Raw genomic sequence first — 27,279 nt, forward strand, 5'->3', positions numbered from 1 at the left:
GAGCGCCGCGCCTGGGGGACGAGGCGGCGGCGGCGGCGGGGAGAGGACTAACGAGCAAGCGGCTGACCTGCTCGGGGCCGTCGCGACGTTAACCGGGGCTGCCGGGTGGACCGAGCGGCTGCCGCGGTGAGTTCTCCTTGTCCTGAGGGGTGAGAGAGGAAGGAGCCGGGGAAGCGCTGCCGACTCCATTTTTTTTTTTTTTTTTTTTTTCCTCCAGCGCCCCGGCCTCGCCATCCCCGGCACGGTACGGACGGACGGATGGACGGCCGCAGCCTGGGGCGGGGTCGTGGCCGGGGAGGGCGAGGCGGCGGGAGAAGGGTCGGCGGGGCCTGCGCTGCACCCCGAGGGCCGGCACGCGTGCACACAATGCGCCGAGGGTTCGACCCCCTGTCCCAGCCCCGGGGAGGGCGCGGCTGGAACAGGCTCCCGGCCGGCCACGGGGGACGGATCCCCTGACCGCAGCCCGTGGCGCGAGGGGGGATTGGTGGGGCTTCGCTGTGTGCTCCTTTCCCTCCGTTTCCTAGATGAGTTCGGGGCAGAGATTTAGAAAGGCGCCTTTCTGTGTCTTCTAATTAAGCCGCCTAAGTAATTGCTCCGGTGCTTTTTCCAGCCCCATCTCATCTTTCCGTGTGCATTCCCGCCGGAAATCCAAACTGCCATGCCGTGGGGGAGGGCAGAAAGGGAGGAGGCAGCCTACCAGCTTTGGTTAGGATATGCTCGGTGTTTAAGACAGCCTGAAAGATAACCCGTCTGCGCGTATTCAGACCGTGTCTTAGGGTGGCCCCTCTGTATGAAACCGGTAACTGCTTAATAAGCCTTGTGGCTTGTAGGCACGAAGACGTGGCTTAGTTAAAAATAAATAAGTAAATGTAAGAGGCATGGTGTATATAAGAGTTGCATGTGTCTTGTGTATGTTGTATTTCCTATATATTTCCTGGGTGGGAAGAGCAGTTAAGATCCGGGAGAAAAAAAGGGGGGGGGGGTGATTCTTTTGGTTCCCAGTAAGCGTTTGTTTGGCTGCAGCATTTCTCGTGGAGAAGTGGAGAACCGCCCCAGAAGGTAAAGTCCGCCGCCGTAAGGTTAGCCGGCTAAGGGTGAAGCGTGACCGGATTATTGACGAACATTAAAGTCAGCAAACAGTTGTGAATACTACTCTGTCACAAAGTGAACACCCCTACTACATGGGGTGGCGGAAAGCAACGTTCCTTCTCCCTGAATTGGCTAGCAACATGCTAGTGGATGAGCCGTTAACTGCAGTAGCTCCCTGTCTGCAAGCAGGAAGACGCCACCTGTTTTTACCTTCCCAGATGGTTGTCAAGCAGGTTCAACGAAATCATGTATGCAGTTGGTAGCCCTTGCTTACACTGAGTTGTTTAACAAATGTTACTCCTCCCTTTTCCTACCGCTTTGGGAGAAATTTTTGGGAGTGTGGGTAACAGTGCATGGGGCAGGTGTAGATAAGGCAATGAAGAGGTAAATTCTAGATTGGGGTCAGTAGGGAAAATCCGTGGAAATAGTGGGTTTATGAATTGGCCCTTTAAGGTTGGAGAGGAGGATTTCAGCAGATCAGATAAGGGAAGAAGGACATTCCACATAGAGGTGGCAAGGTCCTCTAAGAGCTGGATTTTGGAGCCCAGCATGGTGAATCACACCTGTAGTCCCAGCACTCTAGAGGCTGAGGCAGGGATTGTAGTGAGTTCAAGGCTAGCCTGGGCTACACAGAATGAAACCCTGTCTCAAAAATAAAATAGATAATGTACATTTTTAAAACTAACCATTGGAAGCTGGGCATGGTGGTGTGCATCTTTAATCCCAGCACTTGGGAGACAGAGGTAGGAGGATTGCCCTGAGTTCAAGGCCACCCTGAGACTACATAGTGAATTCCAGGTCAGCCTGAGCTAGAGTGAGACGCTACCTTGAACCACCCCCAAAAAAATCTAGCCATTGGATTGGCAAAATAGAGACACCCTTAACGGCCTTTTTTTAAAAAAATAATTATTTATTTCAGAGCGACAGAGAGAATGGGTATGCCAAAGCTTCCAGCCACTGCAAATGAACTCCAGGTGCATGTGCCCCCCTTGTGCATCTGGGTCCTGGAGAATCGAGCCTCAAACTGGGGCCCTTAGGCTTCATAGGCAAGTGCTTAAGTGCTAAGCATCTCTCCAGCCCCCTTAAAAGCCTTTTTAACTCTTGAGTCTGACCTACAAATTATCTATTTGGTTTTTTTTTTTGTTGGTGAATTAATTTCCCCAAAACCAGCTGTAGCCCTAATGAGTTAAGTATAACAATGTCTGATGCTTAATACATTATTTTTGTTGCACTAGACATTTTGTCAGTGTTTCTTTGTGATGAACATAAGAATAAAGAAGTTGGTAGAGGAAAGGAATTTTTCAGACACAGGTCTCACTAAGATTATATGGTCAGTAACTGGCTGGAAGTTGTGGAGTAGTAGGCACCTTTTGCATATGTTTTCACAATTTTCTTATCATCTTACTTATTTATTTTATCAGATACAGAGGGAAAGAGAGAGAGAGAGAGAAAGGGCATGCCAGGGCCTCTACCCACTGCAAATGAACTCCAGATGCATGCACCATGATGTGCATCTGGCTACAACCTGGGTCCTTAAGCTTTGCAGGCAAGCTTCTTATCCACTGAGCCATCTCTTCAGCCCTGTTTTCACAATTTTTAACACTGTTTTCTAAAAGGTATTTTTAATCATTGTCTTAGAGGATAATTATTGTGTTGTTTTTTTCTTTTGGTCCTACTAAATATTTATTAATTCAGAAACAAGGATATTAGATTCTTAGAAATACAAACCACAAAATCTCATGGTTTTTCTTGCCTTTGTTTGGAAGTAATTGAATGCCAACATTAGTGTTAATCCCAAACTGAGTATTTTAGGAAAATCAATTGTTGCAGTCCAGTTCGCATTGCTGGTAGAAGTCACCCAACCAAGAGCAGCTTCTGGGAAAAGGGGGTTTATTTTGGCTTACAGGCTCTATGGGAAGCTCCACGATGGCAGGGGAAAATGATAGCATGAGCAGAGGGTGGACATCACCCCCTGGCCAACATAAGGTAGACCACAGCAACAGGAGGGTGTGCCAAACACTGGCATGGGGAAATTGGCTATAAAGCTCATAAGCCCGCCCCCAACAATGCACTCGCTCCAGGAGGCATTAATTCCCAAATATCCATCAGCTGGGGATCTAGCATTCACAACACCTAAGTTTATGGGGAACACCTGAATCAAACCACCACATTCTGCCCCTGGCCCCCATAAACTAATATCTATACATGATGTAAAATACAATGCATTCAGTCTGACCTTACAAGTCCCATAGTTTTTATCTCAGTGATGTTCAAACATCCCCGTAGTTCAAGATCTTTTAACTGAGCCATAATACCAAAAAATAACCTCAAAAAACCCATAATGGCACAGAATAAATACTTTCGCTGCAATAGATGACATTGGGCATAGCAAAGAAACATTCAACCAATACAAGATTTAAAACAACCAGGGCAAACATCAAACTCTGTAGCTTCAAGTCCAGTAACTCTAGCCAGTGACAAATCTTCAAGTCCGATAATTCTAACCAGCAACAAGTCTCTGGCATTCCAATTCCGCCCCTCCAGCTAGGCTACTCACAGTCCTGGGAAACTTTATCTGGGCTGGCAGCTCCTCGGCAGCCATCTCATGGTCCCGGCATCTCCACTGGGTCTCCACTGCCAGCTATGGTTCATCTTCATGGCCCCTTGGGGTCTCTATGCAGGCAACCAGCAAACCCACTTCACACTGCCCATGGCCATTTCCAAAACACAAGACCATGTTGCAAACTCAATGACCCTCTTTCCAGCATTTCTTATATTCCACAATACCAGGTAAGGTGCCAATTTGTTAATCCAGGGGGAAATAAAGCAGACTTTGAAGAACAGGACACTCCTTGAGCACTCAGGCCCCTTCAAAAGAGTCTCCATTCTTGTTGCCCCAGAACTGGTCAGCTGGCCCAATCTCGAAGATTGTAATCTCTCAGTTGCAGCTGAATGGGCAGCAGTTCACCCAAAGATTTTTCTTTCTGTGCCATATCCCTCTGCTTACACTACTTCATTTCTATGTGAAGCAACCCTGCACAACTTCTCAGGACATGGGCATAAGAGCAAGCTTCTCACATAAACTCCTAACCCAGTCCAGGCAAAGCTCTTTCTCACCCTCATAAGCCAAACCTCACAGTCCATAGTTCTTACTGCCTTCAGGTCTTGCAGCTCAGACCAGAATAGTCCATCAATATTTACAGCACTGCAAGGCATCCCTTAGGCCAAGGTTTCAAATCCTCCCACATTACTCTTGAAAATCAGCTCCAAAAGGCCAAAGCCACACAGTCAGGTGTCTAGCAGCAATCCCACTCCTCAGTACCACTTTACTGTTGCAGTCCAGTTCACATTGCTGGTAGAAATCACCTAACCAAGAGCAGCTTCTGGGAAAAAGAGGTTTATTTTGGCTTACAGGCTTGAGGGGAAGCTCCATGATGGCAGGGGAAAACGATGGCATGAGCAGAGGGTGGACATCTACCCCTGTCCAACATAAGGTGGATCACAGCAACAGGAGGGTGTGCCAAACACTGGCATGGGGAAACTGGCTATAAAGCCCATAAGCCCACCTCCAACAATACACTCCTTCCAGGAGGTATTAATTCCCAAATATCCATCAGCTGGGGATCTAGCTGAATGACACCTGAATCAAACCACCACATCAGTATTAATGAAGTATGTAATCTCAGGCAAATAATTTATGTTGGGCTTTTAATTCCTTTACCTACTAAATAAGAAGTTTAGATTAGAGCAGTGGCTTTTAATTTTTTTTTTTTTTGTTTATCTTTATTTATTTGTTTGAGAGTGACAGAGAAAGAGGCAGAGAGAGAGAGAGAAAATGGGCACGCCAGGGCCTCCAGCCACCACAAACGAACACTAGATGTATGTGCCACCTTGTGCATCTGTCTTACATGGGTCCTGGGGAATCAAGCCTTGAACCAGGGTCCTTCAGCCTCACAGGCAAGCATTTAACCACTATGCCATCTCTCCAGCCCTAGAGCACTGGCTTTTAAATGATGGTGTCTTACTGTCCTTAACTTTTAGGAGCTCGACCTGGTGGCACAGGACTATAATCCCAGTATGTGGGATACTTGAGGCAAGAGGATCTTGAATTTGAGGCCAGTTTACATAATGAAGACCCTGCCTCAAAACAACAAAAAGTGATTTTTGGGAATAACTTCTAAGGTAGCATATATGCTTAACCTAAATTTTGTTAAGAATTGGGATACAAAGCCAGGCGTGGTGCACGCCTTTAATCCCAGCACTCAGGAGGCAGAGGTAGGAGGATTGCCATGAGTTTGAGGCCACCCTGAGACTACATAGTGAATTCCAGGTCAGCCTGGGCCAGAGACCCTACTTCAAAAAACTAAAAAAAAAAAAAAAATTGGGATAGTTCAGTGGTAGAAATTTACCTAACAACATGCAAGATCCTGGATTCTATACCTAGTACTCCCCAAAAAGCAAAATCTAATTTAAAGTAAGAACCTTAAGTTAGGAGTGATGATACATGTCTATAATCCCAGCATTTGGGAGGTTAAGGCAAGAGCATTGAGGCCAGCCTAGACTACATACCAAGGCCCTGTCTCAAAAAAATTGTTTTAAATTTGTAATGAGAAGTGACTATTATGTGCTATGTCCTATTTCCAACACCAAATGTCTTAATAGCCCCATGAAGTAGGTTCGGTTAATGCTTGAGAAAGCAGGCAAAGACAGTAAGTTATTTGCCCAAAGACTACAGAACTATAAAGTATAAAGTAGCAGAGCAAGGTTTGAAAATGCTAGCCTAGTTCTTAAACTCTTTTGTTCCTTTTTTTTTTTTTTTTTACTTTTGTGTGTTGTGAGGGTTCGGGAAGAGAACACATGTAGAGGTCAGAGAACAACTTTCAACTTTTGGATGTTGTCCTTGCCTTCCTTCCCACCTCAGTTAAGGCAGAGTCTCATTGTCATTCACAGCTGTGTTCGCCATGCTAGCTGGTCCACAAACTTCTCAGGAAATTCCCCTTTCTCCAAGCTTCTGTCTCACTTTAGGCTTGCTGGGATTACAGAAACTGGGCTCTTAAGATTGTATTTTTAACCACCTTCTTATGTTTTCACATGGTAAAATAAAGCAACACTTTAAAAGAAAAAGTGGCAAAATACTTCCAGCATAAAATTTACCATGTTAAGCATTGTTAAGTGGTTATTTTTTTTTTTCCAGTGGCATCAAGTATATTCACATTATTATGCAACTATTACACTGTCCAGGACTCTAATAATTCCAGGCTGAAATTCTACCTGTTAAACAATTTCCAACCTACCACTGTGGCCCCATATCACAATTGTTTTGCTTTCTGTCTCTATGATTTTGAATGCTCTGGGTATTTTCTGTAAATGGAGTCATATATTTTGTTGTTTCATGGTTTGTTTGTTTTTTTCCTGGTTTACCTGAGACATGGTCTCACATAGTACCCTAGGCTGGCCTGGAACTATTTATTAACAGCAGTCCTTTTGCCATTGTCTCCCAATTATTAGGATTGCAGGCAAGCAACCTCACATGTAGCATACATTTGCTCTTTTGTGTTTGGTTTATGTCCTTTAGCACAGTGTCTACATCCATAAAAATTTGTTTTATTTATTGTAGCTGTGCCTGGCCCTGACCTCAAACTTGTGGCAGGCCTCCTGCCTTTTCCTTTCCAGTGCTGAGCTTATAGACTTGGGCCACCATGTGCAGCCATCCTTTCTTCTTTTAAGGCTAAATAATATCCCATTATATGTGTATACCACATTTATGGACATCTGAATTGTTTCTATCTTTTGGCTATTCTTTGTTTTTTTTGAGGGTAGGGTCCCCCTCTAGGCCAGGCTGATCTGGAATTCAATCCATAGTCTTATGGTGATCCTTTTACCTCTGCCTCCCAAGTGCTGGGATTAAAGGCATGCACCACCATGCCTAGCTTGGTAATTGTACATTTCATTTTTTTTAGAAATTGCTGTATTATTTTTATAGCAATTTGCCATTTTATATTCCTATTAACAATGCACAAGGGTTTAAATCTCTCCATATCCTTGTCAGTACTTATTGATTTCTGTCCTGCCCTACCCCAAGCTGGGGATGAACCCTAGGGTCTTACACATGCTAGACAAACATGCTAATGCTAAGCCATACCTCAAATCCCCCTTTAAATTTTTTTTTAAATATTTTTATTTATTAGAAATAAAGGCAGGGAACTAGAAAGATGGCTTAATGGTTAAGGCACTTGCCTGTGAAACCTAAGGACCCAGGTTCTGTTCCTCAGTATCCACATAAACCAGTTGCACAGGGTGGCACACGCGTCTGGAGTTTGCTTGCAGTGACTAGAGGCCCTGGTGCGCCCATTCTTTCTAATTGCCACTTTCCCTCTCCTTTCCTCTCTCTCTTTAAAATAAATAAAAATAAATAAAATATTTTTAAAAAGAAAGAAACAGAAAAAGAATGAATATGGGCAGTCCAGGGCCTCCTGCCACTGCAGATGAACTCCAGACACACTTGCTACCCTATGCATCTGGCTTTATGTGGGCACTAGGGAATTGAACCCCTGCTGTCAGGCTTTGTAAGCAAGCTCCTTTAACTACTGTGCCATCTCTCCAACTCCATATCTCCTTTTATATAACATCAAACATACACAATTCATATATGTTTTATAACTGTCCTCATGGGTTTGAAATGGTATTTAATCATGCTTTTTTTTTTTAACCTAGCCTCTCCTCATGATTTTGATTTTCTGTGGAGAAATGTCTCAGATTCTTCACCCACTTGCTTGCTTGCTTTTTTTTTTTTTTTGAGACAGGGTCTAACTATGTAGCTCTGGACTTCAGTTGTGTTAGGATTATAGACATGCCCAGCTTTTTTCACCCATTTGTAAATTGCATGGTATAGCATTGAGTTGTAGGAATTTTCTATATACTATGGATATTAACTCCTTACCAAATATATGATTTGCCAGTAATTTCTTCCATTCTATAGGTTGACCTTTCAGTGTCTCCCTGGTGTCCAGTGGATGAAAGCTTTTAACTTTAATGAAGTCTACATTCTTTTTTTTATATATAATTTTATTTATTTATTTGAGAGAGAGAGGAAAGAGAATGGGCATGCCAGGGCCTCTAGCCACTGCAAATGAACTCCAGACACATGTGCCACCATGTTCATCTGGCTTACATGGCTACTAGGGAATTAAACCTGGGTCCTTTGGCTTTGCAGGCAAGTGCCTTAACTGCTAAACCATCTATCTCTCCAGCCCTCTTTTTCTTTTTGTTGTTGTTGCCTATGCTTTTGTTACTATGTCCTCCAAAAAAATTATTGCTAAATTCAGTCCATGAAAAATTTTCCTACATGCTCCTCCAAGAGTTAAGTAGATTTAGCCCTTATCCTTAAACTTTTGATCCATTTTGAGTTAATTTTTTGTATGTGGTTTAGGTAAGGTTCTAGCTTCATTCTTTTGCATATAGATACTCAGTTTCCCCTGCATTGTTTTTTGAAAGAACTGACCTTTCCCATTGAATGGGCTTGGTATCTTCATATCCTTTATATACTGACTTGTGTGTGTGTGTGTGTGTGTGTGTGTATAGTTTAAATTTTTTAACATATTGAGGACCATGGTACCAACCCAGCTACACATAATTAATTTGTGGAGTTGGTGGGGCAAGCATTGCTTAGGATAAAGCTCCTTTACTATGTTGGTGTTATTGTTTTGTTTTTCCATATAGGGTCTCTTTCTCTCTCTAGCCCAGGCTGACCTGAAATTCATTATGTAATCTCAGGGTAGCCTCCAACTCTCATTGATCCTCCTACTTCTGCCTCCCAAGTGCTGGGCTTAAAGGTATGCACCAGCACACTGCCCCACCCATGACTTTTAAAGGGGTCATTGATAAGAAATGTATAGATGGAAGTTGATTTTTTTTAATTAAGTCTTGTACATATCCATATAAAGTTTTCTCAATAGTACAATACTGTGACACACACACTGCTCAAGTAAGCAAGACCAAGACTTTGAGAGCATACTTGTCCAGTGCCAGCTATTGACAGTGAACATGTAACAGTAAGCTCTGATTTCATAGTGTAGGTACATTTGTAGCTCATTGCAAGTTACAGCTTTTTCTTTTTTTTTTTGGTTTTTCGAGATAGGGTTCACTCTAGTCCAGGCTGACCTGGAGTTCAGTATGTAATCCCAGGGTAGCCTCGAACTCTCGGTGATCCTCCTACCTCTGCCTCCCCAGTGCTGGGATTAAAGGCGTGTGCCACCACGCCCTGCTGAGTTTCAGCTTTTTCTTATTTGCCTTATAAGTAAATGTTGAGTAACTTTTGAAAGAAAAGATTATCTTTTTCTCATTTTTTAGCCTTTTGAATTAGTGTATTGAAGAGTATCTATCCTGAGGCTTCAGAGTGAACTATTAAAAACTAATACCAAGTTAGACATTGTAGCATACACCTATAATCCCAGCACTCTTGGTGGATCATGAACTTGACACTAGCATGGGCTACGTAAGTGAGAGCCTTTCTCCAAAACAAAGCAAAACAAGTGGCTGTTGATAAAACCAGAAACACCTGCCTCCTTAAAACTGTTTGGGTGAAGTAAAACAAAGTAATACGATAAGAAGTGTTGACTTTATGTGGTCATAAGATTGTAAATATATCCCTAACACACAATTTCTCTTCTTGAGTTCATAGTCAATTAATGTAATGTATTTGAACACAATATTGTTAATATCATTGCTTTAACTTATTTTATGGTACGGGGATACTATATAAAATTTCATCTGGAACTTTAAAGCTTCATCCTATATTCTTGTTACTGTTAGCTTAATACAAAGTATTTATTACACTTTGAGGATTAAGCCTTAAAATACATCGCTCATGATTTATAAAATTGGGTTTTTAAAAAGTGTTTATTTTTGTTGCTAACGAAATACTTAGTTTGTTCACTTTAGCTAGTGCTTGACTTGACATAGTAGAGAACTCAGAGAGTGGTATTTCTTTAAAAATAGATAGTTTCCACTTTTAAGTGTAAGGTACAAGGAATCAGTAGAGAATGTATTTGAGGAAGCTGAGTCCACAACAAAGCAGAAAGAACTAAAATTGAAAAGGAGTGAAGAAATCAGATTTGGAAAACAAAGACAATTACTGATTGATGTCTTGACCATTGTATAAGAGTAAAATTTGAATCTCCAGGGCAAAGAATGATGATATCTAGTAAATTAAGAATGCAAACATCGTATTTGGTCTTTTTTTTTTTTTTTGAGACAATCTTATAAAGTCCATGTTTCCTGCCTTACCCTCTACAGTGCTAGATTGTGGGCATATACCAGTATACCCTGTGCTTGCTTAATCTCTTGGAAGGATTCACAATCACATACATGTTTTTGATGCATAACTACTATTTGGGTTTATAAGGTTTATTTCATATTTTTATGCTTAAGTTGAAAGGTAGCTTATGTAGGGACTTGTGCCCCAAAAGAGTAAATATCTTGGCTGAACTTTTTGCATGGAGATAGTCATTAAATTTCTGTCCCATCAACTACACAGAGTTCACTATTGAAGTTTGCTTTTCCTGTGCGACTGTAAGCTATTTTTCAGTGTAAGGATTTGCAAGTGTATATTTAGTAGTTGGGTTCAAAGATCCACTGAAGCTCTGTTTGGAAAATTTTTCATTTTGAAAAATTAAGAAGGCTTAAATTTTAAAGTGTTCTATTTATCATTAGGGGATAAATACATTGACCATGTCATTTTGTTTGTAAAGGTTATAGCTATGTAGCTTGTTGCCATAGCCACTATCATCACAGACACAGGGTATTTAGAACCCTTTGAGACAGAATCGGATGGGCTGGCTTTGAACTCGCACTCCCTTTGCCTCAGCCCTCCTCAGTGCTGGGTAGAATTCTTGCCTTTGTAGTAGATAAATGCTTAACACATCTTTAAATTAAACAACTCTTGAGATACTTTGCCATAAGACAACCGTTAAATCCGTTTGGTACAAAGTACTGAGTCATTACTCCTCCACATCTGTCACAATAGCTCTTGGCTCTTCTCTTCATCTTCCCTTGAGCTCCACTAGTAGCTTTTGAAATTAAGCCTTATCTTCTTCCCCAGTTTCCTTTTGCTGGGATCAAAGCAGCTGCTTCATGAAAGATTATATAAATACAGTTTTCCATAAAACATTGTTTAGACTAAGAAGTAAATCTGTTGAGAATACATCTTTGGGACAGAGAAGCAGCTTACAAAAAGGTAAGTCACTTTTTAAAAATTTTTGTTTATTTTTATTTATTTATTTATTTGAGAGAAGCAGACAGAGAGAAAGAGGCAGAGAGAGAGGAGAGTGGGCACGCCAGTGCTTCTAGCCACTGCAAACGAACTCCAGACGCGTGCGCCCCCTTGTGCATCTGTGGGTCCTGGGGAAACATGGGTCCTGGGGAATCGAGCCTCGAACCGGGGTCCTTAGGCTTCACAGGCAAGCACTTAACCGCTAAACCCTCTCTCCAGCTCCTAAGTCCTTCTTTTAAAATTTTTTTTGTTTTATTATTTATTTATTTGAGAGTGACAGAGAGAGAGAGAGAGAGAGAGAGAACGGGCTCGCCAGGGCCTCCAGCCACTGCAAACGAACTCCAGATGCTTGCGTCCCCTTGTGTATCTGGCTAACGTGGGTCCTGGGGAATCGAGCCTCGAACCGAGGTTCTTAGGCTTCACAGGCAAGCACTTAACCGCTAAGCCATCTCTCCAGCCCCCTAAAGTATTTTTTTTAAAGTTATTCTGATTCTAAGTAATTCTAATTATTGTGAAGAAACAATGATAGTATCTGCTATACTTTTTTTCAGTAATGAAAAAAAGGACTTTAGGGGGCTGGAGAGATGGCTTAGTGGTTAAGGCATTTGCCTGCAAAGCCAAAGGATCCTGGTTCAATTCTCCAGGTCCCATGTAAGCCAGATACACATGGTAGCGCATGCATCTGGAGTTCGTTTGCAGTGGCTAGAGGCCCTGATGCACCCATTCTCTCTTTCTTTCTCCCTCTGTCTCTAATAAATAAATAAAAATGAAATCTTAAGAAAAATACTTTAGGTGATGTGTGACTGCATGGTAGGTGGCCACAGTGAAGATGCTAGTACCAGTATATATGTGAAATATATTTTATCTAAAATATGTGCATTAACAAAAGAGAATTTCCTGGGGCTGGAGAGATGACTGAGCAGTTAGGATGCTTGCCTGCCAAGCCTAACAACCCAAGTTTGATTTCCCAGTACCCACGTAAAGTCAGGTGCAAAAAGAGCCACATGCATTTGGAGTTTGTTTGCAATGGCTAGGGGCCCTGGCATGCCTATCCTCATATTCATATTCTCTCTCTCTCCCTCCCTCCCCCCCACTCTCTCCCCTTTCTCACTGCCTCCCTCCCTCCGCCCAAGTAAATAAATAAAAATATTCTTAAAAAAGGAAAATAGAATTTCTACTTTTTCACATCACCCATCATTCACTCATTGTTCCTGTAGAACAATCTCATCTGTTTTGGAAACCCCTGTACAATCTTAACTGAAGTACTGTTGTTAAGTTCCATTTCATACTATGTGTGTATCTTATGTGGTACCTTCTTTAAACTAAAGCACTTGGGTCAAGATACTCTGATTTTCTTACTAATTGAAAAGTAGTGGTTGTGGAAGAAAAGTGGATACATTTGAGCAGTCTCATGTAGCTCAGGATGGCCTCAAACTTGCTATGCAGTCCAGGATGACCTTGAACAAAATAGTGTATTTTCTAGTACATTAATATGGTCTGTTTAGGTCTTTCATTTCTCTCAGCAATGTATATTTTTGCCTGTAATACTTCATTAGAGTGTTACATAAGCATAACATGCTGCTCTGTTTTTGCCATCTCAAATTGTCCTTTACATATGTTTTATTTTTATAATATAAGTTAAGATTTGGCATAGAGATTTTTTGGTTGGACAACTTTATCTGGTGCATAGAGGAAAGGATTATCTGTTTTGATGTAGCAGGGCTAGAGATAGAGACTAAAACTCATTTCTAAAGTATAAAACTAGAGGCTTGTGGGGCTGGAAACCTAACTCAGTGGTTGCCTAAACATGTAAAATTAGAAGTTGAAAGCTATAGTTATTGGTATAATTCTTTTGCTTGTATGGTTGTAGATATTAATTTAAAGAAGATTATACCAACATGGTCTGATCTTTTTAAAATCTGAAGCAAAATAGAGGTAAAGCACTTGCTCTGCTAGAGTGAGAACCCAAATTTTGATCCCCAGCACCCATGTAAAACCTGGGTTTGGTGGTGCTTTTCTGCAGTTCCATCACTGGGGAGACAGGAGACCCCCAAGGCAAGCTGGCTAGCTTATTGTTAAGTTCTGGATTTAGGAGAGGCTGGCTCAGTAAATTAAATGGAGAACAAGAGGAAGACATGTGACATAAGAGATATATAACCAAAACCCTTCCACAGATAATTTGTGTTGTTTTACATATGCCTTAATTATGTATACACTCATAAAATTTTAGATTGCTGTTTTGGGTTTTTCCACTTACTATACATATCTAGCTTAAATGTTTGTGTGGAGGTGTTTTTGTTTGGAGACAGGGTCTCCTCTAAACTAGGCTGTCCTGGAATTCAGGTATAAACCACATACCTAGCTTTTTTTTTTTTTTTTTTTTTTTTAAGATGGTCTGGTCTTGCTCTATAGCCCTGTTTGCCTTCAAACTCTGAGCAGTTTTTCTGCCTTGGCCTCCTAAGTACTGGGATTACCTGGCAAAATTGGTCACTTACCATGCTTACAATTACCCAAGCTGAGTCTTTAAAAAAATTTTATGTGTATTTATGTGTTTGGCATGCATGTATATGTATGGATGTTCATATATTTGTGTATATGTGGTTGTACACATGTGTGCATGCATGCAAAGGTCAGAGGTTGATGTCGGGAGTCATCTTCCATCACTCCACCGTATTTACAGAGGCAGGTTCTCTCACTCAAATCCAGTGCTTGATCATGAATCCAGGGCTCCAGGATTCCGCTAGTCAGCTCACCAGTTTGCCCTTGGGACTATAGGCTGGCCACACTGTACTCATTCAGAACTGAGCTGGCTTTTATAGATAAAAGTCTATAGTTTGTTTTATCAGAATAAGTAAGTTTTCCTTTCAACTTTTTAAGAGAGTTAGGACATAATTTTACATTTCTTTTGGTGCTTGCCTGTAAGTTGGACATTTAGAAGTAGTATTGCTGGATTATAAGATATATAAATGATGAGAAATCTATGCCCATATTAGAGTGTGCTCATTGCTCTCCATCCTCTCAATCCTGCTTTTTTATAAAATCACACTAGTTTTGCCAAGTTAATAAGGATAAAATGTATTTTTAACTTTCTTAATATGTTTCTAGAAGACTTCTATACTATTCTATCCATGAAAAGTATATTGCAAATGTTCAAGAATTACAAATCAAAGCCTCTAAGAGAGTTTTGAATAGAAACAATGTTATATTCACCATAGAAAAAAAGAGTTTGTTGTAAAGAAATGTTTGCTGTCTAGTGGTAAGGCTGTTTGATACTGTAGAAATACCTATAGCTCATTAACTCCCATGTTGTGACATCTGTGTAGATACTTGAGATAATGGCTGGGCTAATGGACCTATTACTCCATGACTTTTTCTTTTTTCTTTTTTTTGATGGATGGTCGGATTTGCCATTCTTAAATAAGCTATATTTTGGGCTTATCATTTGTTGTTCCCTGATTTATAGTGCCTTTGTCTCCTCTCTGTCTTTCGTTGGGGCAGGGTCTCGCTCAGTCACAAGCTGATCTTGCAACCCTCTACAGAACAGCAACGTAAGCCTCCCAGTTGACAGGATTAAGGGTGTGGGGCAACACACATCCTTAGGTACTATGACTTTGTTAGAGGATTTGCATAAATACTCTGCTGGTTTTCATTGAATATGTATATTGTTCAGTTAAATTTTAGAATTTACTGGATTTTGTTCCACCCAGCCTACTAAAATACTCTCATTTGAAGCAGGCAAATCCAACACCTAGGGTCACTTTTGTGCTTACTCTGAGTCTTAAGAGAATTAAAGTCATTTCTTACCTAGCTAGTTGTTAGAATTCACCAGTGAGCCCATCTGGACCTTATGCTTTTTTTTTTTCACAATTTTTTAAAATTTTTTTTGTTTCTGTTTTCTTTTTTTCTTTTTTTTTACATTTTTATTAACATTTTCCATGATTATAAAAAATATCCCGTGGTTATTCCCCACACACACACACTTTCCCCTTTGAAATTCCATTCTCTATCATATTACCTCCCCATCTCAATCATTGTACTTACATATATGCAATACCAACCTATTAAGTACCCTCCTCTCTTCCTTTCTCTTCCTTTTATATCTCCTTTTTAACTTAATGGCCTCTGCTACTAAGTATTTTCCTTCTCACACAGAAGCCCAATCATCTGTAGCTAGGATCCACATATGAGGGAGAACATGCAGTACTTGGCTTTCTGGGCCTGGGTTACTTCACTTAGTATAATCCTTTCCAGATCCATCCATTTTTCTGCAAATTTCATAACTTCATTTTTCTTTACCGCTGAGTAGAACTCCATTGTATAAATGTGCCACATCTCCATTATCCACTCATCAGTTGAGGGACATCTAGGCTGGTTCCATTTCCCAGCTATTATAAATTGAGCGACAATAAACATGGTTGAGCACATACTTCTAAGGAAATGAGATGAGTCCTTAGGATGTATGCCTAGGAGTGCTATAGCTGGGTCATATGGTAGATCAATCTTTAGCTGTCTTAGGAACCTCCACACTGATTTCCACAATGGCTGGACCAGATTGCATTCCCACCAGCAGTGTAGAAGGGTTCCTCTTTTTCCACATCCCTGCCAACATTTATGATCATTTGTTTTCATGATGGTAGCCAATCTGACAGGAGTGAGATGGAATCTCAATGTAGTTTTAATCTGCATTTCCCTGATGACTAGTGACGTAGAACATTTTTTTAGATGCTTATATGCCATTCGTATTTCTTCCTTTGTGAGTGCTCTATTTAGCTCCATAGCCCATTTTTTGATTGGTTTGTTTGATTCCTTATTATTTAACTTTTTGAGTTCTTTGTATATCCTAGATATTAATCCTCTATCAGATATATAGCTGGTGAATATTTTTTCCCATTCTGTAGGTTGCCTCTTTGCTTTTTTCACCGTGCTTTGCATTGCAAAATCTTTGTAATTTCATGAGGTCCCAGTGATTAATCTGTGGTTTTATTGCCTGAGCAACTGGGGTTGTATTCAGAAAGTCTTTGCCAAGACCAATATGTTGAAGGGTTTCCCCTACTTTTTCCTCTAGCAGTTTCAGAGTTTCAGGTCTGATGTTAAGGTCTTTAATCCATTTGGACTTAATTCTTGTGCATGGAGAGAGAGAAGAATCTATTTTCATCCTTCTACAGATATATATCCAGTTTTCCCAACACCATTTGCTATACAAGCTGTCTTTTCTCCAATGTATGCTTTTTATTTTGGAAGGTTTATTCTTTTAATGATGGTTTTCATAGAGTGGAAGTTTTAAATTTTAATGAAGTTTAACTTGTTATTTCATTGTTCCTGTATTTGAAACATCATCACCAAGTGCAATTTCATATAGAATTTTTCCTGTGTTACCTTGGAGAGGTTTCATAGTTTTGTATTTTACATTTAGGTTCATGTAAATTCTGAGTTAATTTTTGTGAAATGTGGAGGATCTGTGTCTGCTTTTCTTAACATGTGGATGACTTAACATGATGAATGGTTCCAGAACCATTCATTGAAATTTCTTTCCTCCATTGGTTTGCCTTTGCTCCTTTGTCAAGATCAGCTGACTATATTTATCCACATAAATATCAATTAGTTCCACTGACCACTTTTTTTTTTGCCAATATCCTGTTATTATGTAACATGTGGGGTTTTTTTTGGGGGGGGGAGTGTTGTTTGTTTCATTTTTGTTTTTTCAGGTAGGGTCTCATTCTAGCTCAGGCTGACCTGGAATTGACTACTCTCAGGGTAGCCTCAAACTCACTGAAGTCCTCCTACCTTTGCCTCCTGAGTTCAGGGATTAAAGGGACGTTATGTCTTATAATAAGTTTTGAAGTTGGATACTATCTTCTAACTTTATTCTTCTCTTTTAGTATTATGTTATCTATTATAGGTCCTTGACACTTAGTCCAAACTTTAGAATCACTTTGTTCTTGTCCATAAAATAACTTGCTAGGATTTTAATAGGGTTGTATTGACTCAAATCAAGTTGAATGATATCTTAACACTGAAAAATGATATTTGTTAGCTATAGTGTTTTTTGTTTTGTTTAATTTTTTTTAATCAAGTTGGGGAGTTAACCCTCTCTACACTGAGAAGGTTTCTCATGAATGAGCATTGGCTTTTGTCTAGTGCTTTTTATTTTTGCATCTGTTGATATGAACATGTAATTTTTTAAAAAATTATTTATTTTCAAGAAGAAAAAGATAGAAGAGAGACAGAGAGAATGGGCACATGTATCTAGAGCTCGTTTGCAGGGACTGGAAGCCCTGGTGTGCCCATTTTCTCTGTCTTCAATCCCACATGCTGGGATTAAAGACGTGCACCACTACGCCTGGTCTGAGTCATACTTTTTAAACTATTTTTGCTTTTGAGTGGTGGTGGTATGTATGTGTAGTGTGTGCATTATATGTGCCCTTGCAGTAACTATACACTTGCCTACAGTGGAGCACTGGTATCCAAGTTTACCCTCTTCTATTTGGTCTTGTTTTGAGCCAGAGCTTTTACTGATTCCAAAGCTTGTGAGGCTCCAAAGATTCTCAGGTCCCTGCTCCCCTGTGGTGCTAGGGTTACAGGAGCATATGGCCATACCCATCTACTTTACACGAGATCTGAAGATTTGAACTAAGGAAGTCTCAGGCCCCCCCCAAGCCTTCAAGCTTGATACACTTAACTGCTGAGCCATTGACCACCCCCCTTTTCTTACTACTCTGACAGAATCTTGTTTTTAATGTTTGCATGTACATATGTGTAGTATTATGATGTCATGCATGTGGTGTATATATGTGTGTGTACAGAAGCACAAGCTCCCTGAACATAAGCAGAGGCCACAGGAGAGTATTAGATGTCCTCCTTTAATGCTCATCTACATGTTTCCTTGAGATGGTGTCACTCACTGGTTCAGGAGCTTGCATTTTCATGAGCCTCTGTCATTCTCTGGTCTCTGTTCCCTATAAGGACTGGAGTTACAGCCAAGCATGACCACATACAAGGGTGCTAGGGAATTAAACTCAGGTGGCTTCAGGTCCTCATGCTTGCACAGGAAGCACTCATCACTGAGCCATCTCTCCAGCTCTAATATCTTATCCTTTAATGGGTGCATTTAGACATCATAGTGATTATTAATACATACCATATTTATTATTCTTTTCATCCTTTCATCTTTTTCTGCCTTTTAAAAAAAAAGTTTATTTAATTATTTGAGAAAGAGAGAAAGGCGAAGAGAGAGAGAATGGGTGTGTCAGGGCCTCCAATCCCTGCAAACTAACTCCAGATGCATGTGCCACCTCTGGCTTCTGTTTTTCTGCCTTTAACATTTTACATGGGTACATTTTCTCTTGATTGTATCTACTTTGCAGGTATTTTTTTAGTGGGTAAACTAATTTTCAATATATACTTACAACTAATGTAAGTCAATTTTAAAATAACACTATATTAAGGATATGCGTACCCTGTGACAAAATTCTATCGTCCTTTGTGTCATTGCTGTCACTTATTTCACTTAAATACAAGCAGTTGTAAGTATACGTATGTTATATACATTAGCATACATAATCAAATATATTATTGTTATTATTATTTTGAACAATTATTTTTTAATAAATTGAGAATAAGAAAAATTGATACTGGGCTTCATGATGCATGCCTGTGATCCTAGCACTCAAGAAGCTAAGGTTGAATTTGGGGCCATCCTGGACACAAATTAAAACCCTGTCTCAAATAACAAAGAAACAGAAAAATTAAAGTTTTTATTGATACCTTCACTTATCTAATTGACTTCCTATGGCATGTTCCTTCAATTGACATTTCTTACAAAGCAAGTCCAGTGGTAGTGAATTCCTTCAATTATTGATAAAGACTTCAGTTTTTCTTCACTTTTTTAAAGACAAGGTCTTACTAGCCCAGGCTGGCATTGAACTCCCAGCAATCCTCCTGCCCCAACCACTGAGTACTAGAATTACAAATGTAAGCCACCATGCCTAGCTTTCCTTCACTGGTGATTTTTCATGGTATAGAATTCTACATTCATCTTTTTCTCCTAACACATGAAATATTTCAGTTCATTTTAATCTTGCCTTAATGATTTCTGAGTAGCTGAATACAATTCTTATTTTGCTCCCTCTATAGATAAGTTCATAGAATGTTTAAAGTTTTTGAATTGGGATTCCAACTCAATAGTCTAATAACTGGAGCACCCCAACTCTTAACAAAATAAGAATTATTTCTTAGCTGGGAATACATATCAAAGAACAGTGGAATAAAGGACACGGGTTTAGCCATGTATACCCATTTAGCCGTCAATGGAATGACCTATTAGAATATGTTCATTATTATTTCTTTTTCCTTCTCCTCCATCCCCCCTCTCCCTCCCCCTACTTCCTTCCTTCCCTCTCCCCACCTCTTTCCTTCCCTCCCCCCTCCTCCTCCTTCCTTCCTCCTTCCTTCTTCTTTTCCTTCTTCTTCTTCCTTTTTGTTTCTTTGTGGATATGAGGGTAGTCATGTGGAACTTTAGGCCATGATCAAAAACAAGACTTCAAATTTGACATGGCCCAAAAATTTTTATTTATATTCAGGTGGCAAGATTGATATTTTTCAACTTTGTTCTCTTTTTACCCAGTGTACTATCTAGCTTGGCCAAAATGTATAATGCCTAACTAAGCATTGGAGTTTCTTTAGTGAAGTTACAAATTTTTCTAGGTTTTGCTCAGATTTCATTGAATTATTATTATTATCATTTTAGAAAGAGGTAAAGAGAGTGAGAGGGAGAGAGAATGGATGAATCAGGGCCTCTAGCAACTGCACGTAGACTCCAGACACATGTGCCATTTTTACATGGGTACTGGGGAATCAAACCTCGGTCCTTAGGCTTTGCAGGCATGTGCTTTAACCATCAAGCCATCTCTCCAGCCCTGAAATACTAAGAAAGGTAACTATTAAGTAGCTTATAAGATCTTTTTAATCTTCTGAGAGTCTTTGAACTTGAATTTCTTCGTAATAATAGAGTACAGATGATACCACTATTTTCCTTCTTTCAAAGTAAAGCACTATATCCCCAGAACCTCCTTAAGTGTATGGACGCACATATGGCGTGCAGGTTGGAGAATTGAGTGGGGATACAAGACCACAGAACAGATATGGCAGCGTAAACCTGAAGTTTGAGTTTTATTTGATGGCAAGCAGCTTCAGACATTTATTTTCCTATTTTAATTTACATCATGGCACAGAATATAAAATTGATGTTTTTTTTAAGGTAGTTGAAAATTCAAATGCAACAAACCTACCCTAGCATATTGATCTTACATGGGTACTCACCCTTTGTGCTTCATCGAATCTATATTTTATCATACTGAGAGTCAAATTTATTGTTTTTCCTCATACATGACCTTTTGTGTGCTATTCTACAATTCTAAAATTATGAGAAAAACCCTGGAAGCATCAAGTTAATTATGTAAAGCACCCTTTACAAGTTCCAGGCTCCTGCTAAAACTGTATAGATAATTTGGTCTGTGGAGAAAGTGAGAAAGCCAGCTCCTGGATAAGCTTCTCTTCCACTTAAGCAATATACTTCAACTGAGAGCAATGTCTACCTCTCCTGGAATTAAGATTAGAGAAGACTGATAAATTTAGAAAGAAATTTAGAGCTTCAGAGAAGAAGAGGTTGAATAGGTGGAAGGGAGACTTTTAATATTATCTTTCTCCCCACCTCCTCCCTCCCTTCTCCACTCTCTCTGCACATTAAGAAAATGAGTACTGGCTGGGCCTTTAATCCCAGCACTTGAGGGGAGGGCAAGATAGAAGGATCACTATTAGTTCTAGGCCAACCTGTGCTACAGAGTAGTTCCAGGTCAGCCTGGGTAAGACTAAGACCCTATCTTGAAAAACAGCAACAAAAAAGTTACTCCGAGGGTTGGATAGATGGCTTAGCGGTTAAGGTGCATGCCTGCAAAGCCTGAGGACCCAGGTTCGATTCTCCAGGTCCCACGTAAGCCAGATGCAGAAGGTGGCACATGTGTCTGTAGTTCGTTTACAGTGGCTAGAGGCCCTGGTGTGCCCCTTCTCACTCTCTCTCTCTACCTCTTCCTCTCTCAAATAAATATGTTAAAAAAAAAAAAAACTAGGGTTTACCTGTCTATTAAAAAAAAAAAAAAGTTACTCTGAGAAAATGAGTGCTAACAATTTAACCAAAGTGCTATCTAGCTAGTGGCAGATTTAGAATATAGATTTCCTTGTTTGTTTCTAGTGGCTAGGGAATTTTCTGACTGTTTCCTTAATGATCTTTCCAGTATAGTGTAAGATAATAATCTGTAAAAGGACATAAAAATAAAAGATTAACTTATTTGTGATTTCTTATTAACCAGACTTTATTTTAGAATATTTAAAGATGTTTAACATGTATTAAATCTGAATGTCAGAAAACTCATTCTAAAAATTTCAATAACTTTTAAAATCTTTTTTTCAGTCAAAGCAAATTTTTGGAGACAGGGTTTCATGTTTCATGTAGTCAAAGCTGTCTTCAAGCTTGTTATGTAGCTGAGGATGGTCCTGAACTCTTGATCCTCCTGGCTCTGCTTTGATTAAAGGCATGAGTGGCACCACAATGGCATCATCATCAAAAAATAACACTTGCCTATTTCTGTTTGTGTGTCGGGAGTGTTGGAAATATGATCTATCTCTGGTTGGACTTTTTTTTTTTTTTTAACTTCTGGCAGAATAAAATTATAAAACTTGTGAAGATGGAGGGAGAACTTCTGTTTGTAGGCTTTACTAGTAATTTCTGTCCAACCTTGAATTACTGTTGAGAATTCTTTTTCTTTTACAGATTCTTTTTTAACACTTGTGTGGATTTTGATTTTTCATATGTGGGAATTAGGAGTACCTCCTTTAAGAGATATGGAGAAAAACTTTGTGGGTGAAGATGGGAAGATAGATAGAGAAGGAAATGCAAAGCAAATCACAGAGGAGGAGTAGAGCATTTAGAATGGAGCCTTGGAAGAGAGTGAAGTGGAGAGGAGTAGCATTGAAACAAATGTGATTATGAGCTGTCTTTTACTTAGAACTTGAATGCTTTCTGTGCTTAAAATTCATTTGAGTTGGGTATCTTTTAAGTATAGGAATTTTTAATAGGTCTTTTTAGTTAGTCATAGTTAGCATTCCTATTGCCATGTCTTAAAGTAGTCTTACAAAAATATGAAAATATTCTGCTGCATTTGAACTGTGCTGTAGATTCTCTTAATTTTTCTAAATCATTTATCAGTAGTTGTAGTCAGCTCCACACTGCTGGGATTAACTTCCAAACCAGACACAGTTTATGGGAGGAAGGAATTTCTTTGAAGCTTACAGATCCAGAAGTACCATCAATGATGGAAGAAGCAAGGCCCCTTTCACAGATCCAGACAGACAAAACCACACAGCCAGCACCACAATGAAGAGCAAAACCAGCAGACAAACATCTGGGAACACAGGCAGAGCTCAAGCACTTTGCATACCTTTAGGCTGGAAATTAGATCCATCTCCAGATACACCTTTGGGCTGGCCCCAGGATCCGCCTCCAGTGATAGCTCTTCCAGCCAGGAGGTTGGAATTCCAAGTTACAGGTTTTACTAAAACTCCTAAGTCTGTTGGGGGACATAAATTCAAACTTCCTCAGTAAGGAAATTAATTTTAATGTGTGTTTGTTTCTTTGTATATTTACTTAGAACCAGATAAATTGGTCACTTTTTAAAAGTGTATCTTTAGCTTTAAGACACCTTAGACATCTTTAAATGGAAATAATTTGGCACACAAAAATTTGGAATTCAGATTAAGAAAGAATATGATTCTTACTGTGTGTGGTGGCACACTTTAATGCCAGTACTCAGGAGGCAGTGGTAGGAGGATCACTGTGGGTTCAAGGCCACCCTGAGACTACATAGTGAATTCCAGGTCAGCTGGGCTAGAGCAAGACTATCTCGGGAGAAAAAAAAAAGAAGAAGAATATGATTCTCAATAAGAACCATATGGCCTCTTTTCCAGAGTTTGCAACCTAGCTGGATGTGAATGGGAAAGTAAGAGCAAAAATAGCCACTACCTGCTACAAGTCTGGCGATCTTGTACGTGGCCATGGGAGGTACATAGTACACGGGGCCTAGAAGAGAAAGTATCTGACTCTTTTGTTAACTAGCTTAGCATTTAAGCATTTTTGTAGATTTTGTATTTTGTAGTATTTTTAAAGAATTTAAACCATGGTATTACGTATACCCTTCTAGTTCTCAGACCCCATTACTCTTTGGTATATATACCCAGGCTTGCAAAGTCTTTTGGTTTTTTGTTTGTTTTCTGGTTTTTTTTGTTTGTTTGTTTGTTTTTCCTAGTTTCATTAACCCTGGAAGCAAATTTGGGGCAGGGGAAGATACAAGGTACTGTTCTGCAGAACATCCCACCCCAACTTCTGTCCCTTTTCCTTGTCTCTACCCCTGCTGTGGCCTTTTGTAAGAAACGATTTAGGACTTATTTAGAAGAGACTATACTCTTCCTTGATTTAATAAATTCCCGTGTGATCTAGCTACCATTCTAATCTTTAATTTTGCCCCACCCCTCACCCTCTCTTCATATCAAACTAATGTTTCCTTCTGTTCCTTCTTTCTGGTCTTCGCACTTAGAATTTCTTTTTGTCATACATATCTCAGTTTAAGTATCAGCTCCAAAGGCTATATTTTTTTTCTTGCTTATCAGAATTAAACCAGTTTCTCTACCCTTCTCATATTCCTATTACAGTATACTTGAAACTATCTGATTTGGTTGTTACTTAGTATTTCTTTTCTAGAATATAAGTTCAGTGTTACCATGTCCTTTCATATTTTCTAACTATTTTGAGCCTCTAGTACATTGAGTATTTGGTACATAGTATATGCTTAACACATATTTCATAAATAAATATTTAGCTTGTTGATACTTGTGAAGCTGTGAGTGGTGGTGCATGCCTGTAATCCCAGCACTAAGGAGATGGAAGGGAGGAGGAGGAATCAGGAGTTCAAGGCTAGCTTCTCTACTATATAGCAAGTTAAGACTGGTTACTATCTCAAAAACAAAACAAAAAGTTTGCTATAAGCCATGGCATTGCCAGAATCTCTGGTCTACTGGTGCCTTTGCTTCTGATGTTCAGTGTCACTTGTGAGGCTTTTCTTTTTTTTCTTGTGTCATTGTAATGTGGTTTATGGGTGGTAGAAAAAATGTATTCACTCGGTGGTTGAAAATGAGCAGAGGCGAAGTTAGGAAAGCATGGCTTAGTTTTAGAGAACAACGTTGAAACTGTAGGTTGAAGTTATGTCTAAGAGGGGCTGAAGTTATTTGAAGAGTTGTTTGATTCAGATTGTCATGGGGAACTGTTCTGGGCTGTGTAAGGAAAAATGATATGAATAGTCTTTTTAAGGAAGATTAGTGAAATGCTGATGAATTACAGAGGACAGTTAGGAAGATGTTAGAATAAATGTAGGGCAATATAGTGTAGAAGTGAACTTAAGATAGAATTATGGTCATAGGAATGGAAACAGAAAAATAGTTGAGACTCCTGGCACTGATGAATTGTTCTTTGGTAATTACAAGTTAATGTGAGACTTACTTTGATGAACTAGTTAATTATGGGGGGGGGTTGAATTTGTCTTCTATCAGTAGTGAGTTATAAAACGTCTTTACTAGACAATTTACATTTATGAAATAAATGAGACAGACACTGGAAGCTTTGTCAAGTGTAGGGTATTTGATCGACACTGTGTTGTCAAGAGATCAGGACATATGTTAATAAGTAATGCAAAGTTCTGGAATATTCTTTTACTCTTGTTCACATGGTAACAAAATTTTAAAAATCAAAGCCTCTATAACAAAATATTTTAAAGTTTGTTTTTAGACTTTTCTATTGGACTAAGTAGTAACCTTGAATTTGGAGCTGAATTCTGATTTCTTTCTGATTTATTTTCATACTGACCTTTACTTGGCTCTGTTTTTGATTGTTTCTTCTAGGACAGGGTCTCTGTGTCCCAGGATGGCCTGGAATTCATGGAAACTTTCCTGCCTTAGCCTTCCAAGTGCTGAGATTACAGGCATGACCTACCATACCTGGCCAATTACATGGGGTTTTATTGTTTGTTTGTCTTTTCATGTAGTTTTTAAAATAATTTTTATTTATTTGCAAGGGGGGAGAGAGGAGAGGGCAAGTGAGGGAGGGAGGATAATGATGAGAACGAATGAGCACACCAAGGTCTCCTACCACTGCAAAATAACTCCAAATACATGCACCATTGTGCATCTGGCCTTATATGGTACCGGGGTTAGTGCTTCTAACCACTGAGCCCTCTCTCCTCATGTAGTTTAAAAGTGACTATTGTCTGTTGAAATTATCTAAGTATTATTTCCCCACTTATCTAAGAATTCTTTTTCCAAGATGTTAAACTTTCATTTATGTTAAGTAAAACTAATTTCATTATGATAATAGGACTAAAAAAATTAAATGAATGAACAAGGAAAGGAAAGGTTATACACATGCATATGTAATTTTAAAACCATGTACTAGAGACATGCACAGTTACTTTTAGTATCCTTAGTCTAAGTTGCATATTTAATCTGGTAAAAATGTTTTGTAACATGTGTTTTATTCTTTTCCTTAAGTTTATTTCTGAATTTTAAATTTCCTATTTATTGACTTAATCAGTCTCCTAACTAAAACTATGGCTTCCTAGAACAGAGATTTCGCCTCCCTCTTTCTTTCTCTGCTCCTTAATTTATTTTAATATAATCTCAAAAAGTGGTAAGATTACAAACAGTTCCCATGTAGTAGGTGAATCAGATTCACCTATTCATATTTTTGCCTGGTTATCATTTCTTGCTCTCTTTCCCCCTCCTACATATTCTCCCCTCACAATTTTCTTCAGTCTTAGGAGAAAATATTGTAGACATAGTATCCTTTTATGATAAAATTCCAATTTATTCATTGTACATGGTATTATGTTACATAAGTACATTTTCATTAAAGTGCATAATTTATATTGAGTATATTCTTCCCCAAACCCTTTCTCTTTCCTTTCTGTCTCACTTTGTCCCTGTTGATCCCTTTTAAGTTTTCCCAAGGTACTTTGCTTCTTCTTTCTTGTCATACACATACATGATTTTATACATATATGTAAGATCTAGGAACCATGAATTCTACAGAGAAAACATTGTCTTAATTTGTTTAATATGACTATCTCCAGTGGCACTCATTGTTCTACATATGATATAACTTCATTCTTTTTTTATGCTTAAATAAAAATCCAGTGTGTGTATGTTTATGTGCATCATGTTTTCTTTATCCATTTTTCTGTTGGCCATCTAGGTTGGTTCTACAACTGGCCATTGTGAATTGCTACAGTAAACACTGATGTACAAGTATCTCTGAGATATGTTGGGTATAGTTAGGTGTAGCAGACAGCTTCAGGTTCACTGAGATAAACTTCCAGACCAGGCACAGTTATGAAGGAAGGGATTTATTGAAGTTTACAGATCCAGGGGAAGTTCCATAATGGCAGAAGAAGCTGGCCTGACTTCACAGGCCCAAGCAGCCTTCACAGGCCCAAGCACAGAGAGAGAAGTACAAGCCTAAAGGTCAAAAGCCACAGCACACTTCAGGAACTCCAGCTAGGCACACTTTGCATATCTTTAGATTGAAATCGGAAACCCACCACCACACTTTTAAGAGCCACCCAGTGACATTGCCTCTAGCCTGGTGACTGCAGATGCAATCTACAAACAAATAAACAACTGAATATATTGGGGGCCATCTATTCAAGCCACCACAGTAGGTCATGTGAAAGATTTATTTTTAGGTTTTTGAGAAACTTCCATACGGACTTCCATATGGCTGGACTAGTTTACATTCCCACCAGCAATATATAATGGTTCCCTTC

At 39.3% G+C, this 27,279-nt stretch overlaps 1 protein-coding gene across 6 annotated transcripts in view; it reads left to right on the top strand.

Moving 5' to 3' along the window:
- Positions 1-16: 16 nt before the first annotated feature.
- Positions 17-27,279, top strand: part of Raph1 (Ras association (RalGDS/AF-6) and pleckstrin homology domains 1) — a 110,534-nt gene continuing 83,271 nt past the window's right edge. For 4 of the 6 annotated variants that reach the window (XM_045148026.1, XM_045148029.1, XM_045148030.1 and 1 more), the window contains exon 1: positions 18-126. The gene's annotated coding sequence lies outside the window, so the exon portion shown is untranslated. Of the gene's footprint in view, positions 127-27,279 lie in introns of all 6 variants that reach the window. The other 2 variants (XM_045148031.1, XM_004653563.2) reach the window with 2 other exon arrangements.

The sequence above is a fragment of the Jaculus jaculus genome, chromosome 4 (genome assembly GCF_020740685.1).
Source record: "Jaculus jaculus isolate mJacJac1 chromosome 4, mJacJac1.mat.Y.cur, whole genome shotgun sequence".
Lineage (NCBI taxonomy): Eukaryota > Metazoa > Chordata > Mammalia > Rodentia > Dipodidae > Jaculus > Jaculus jaculus.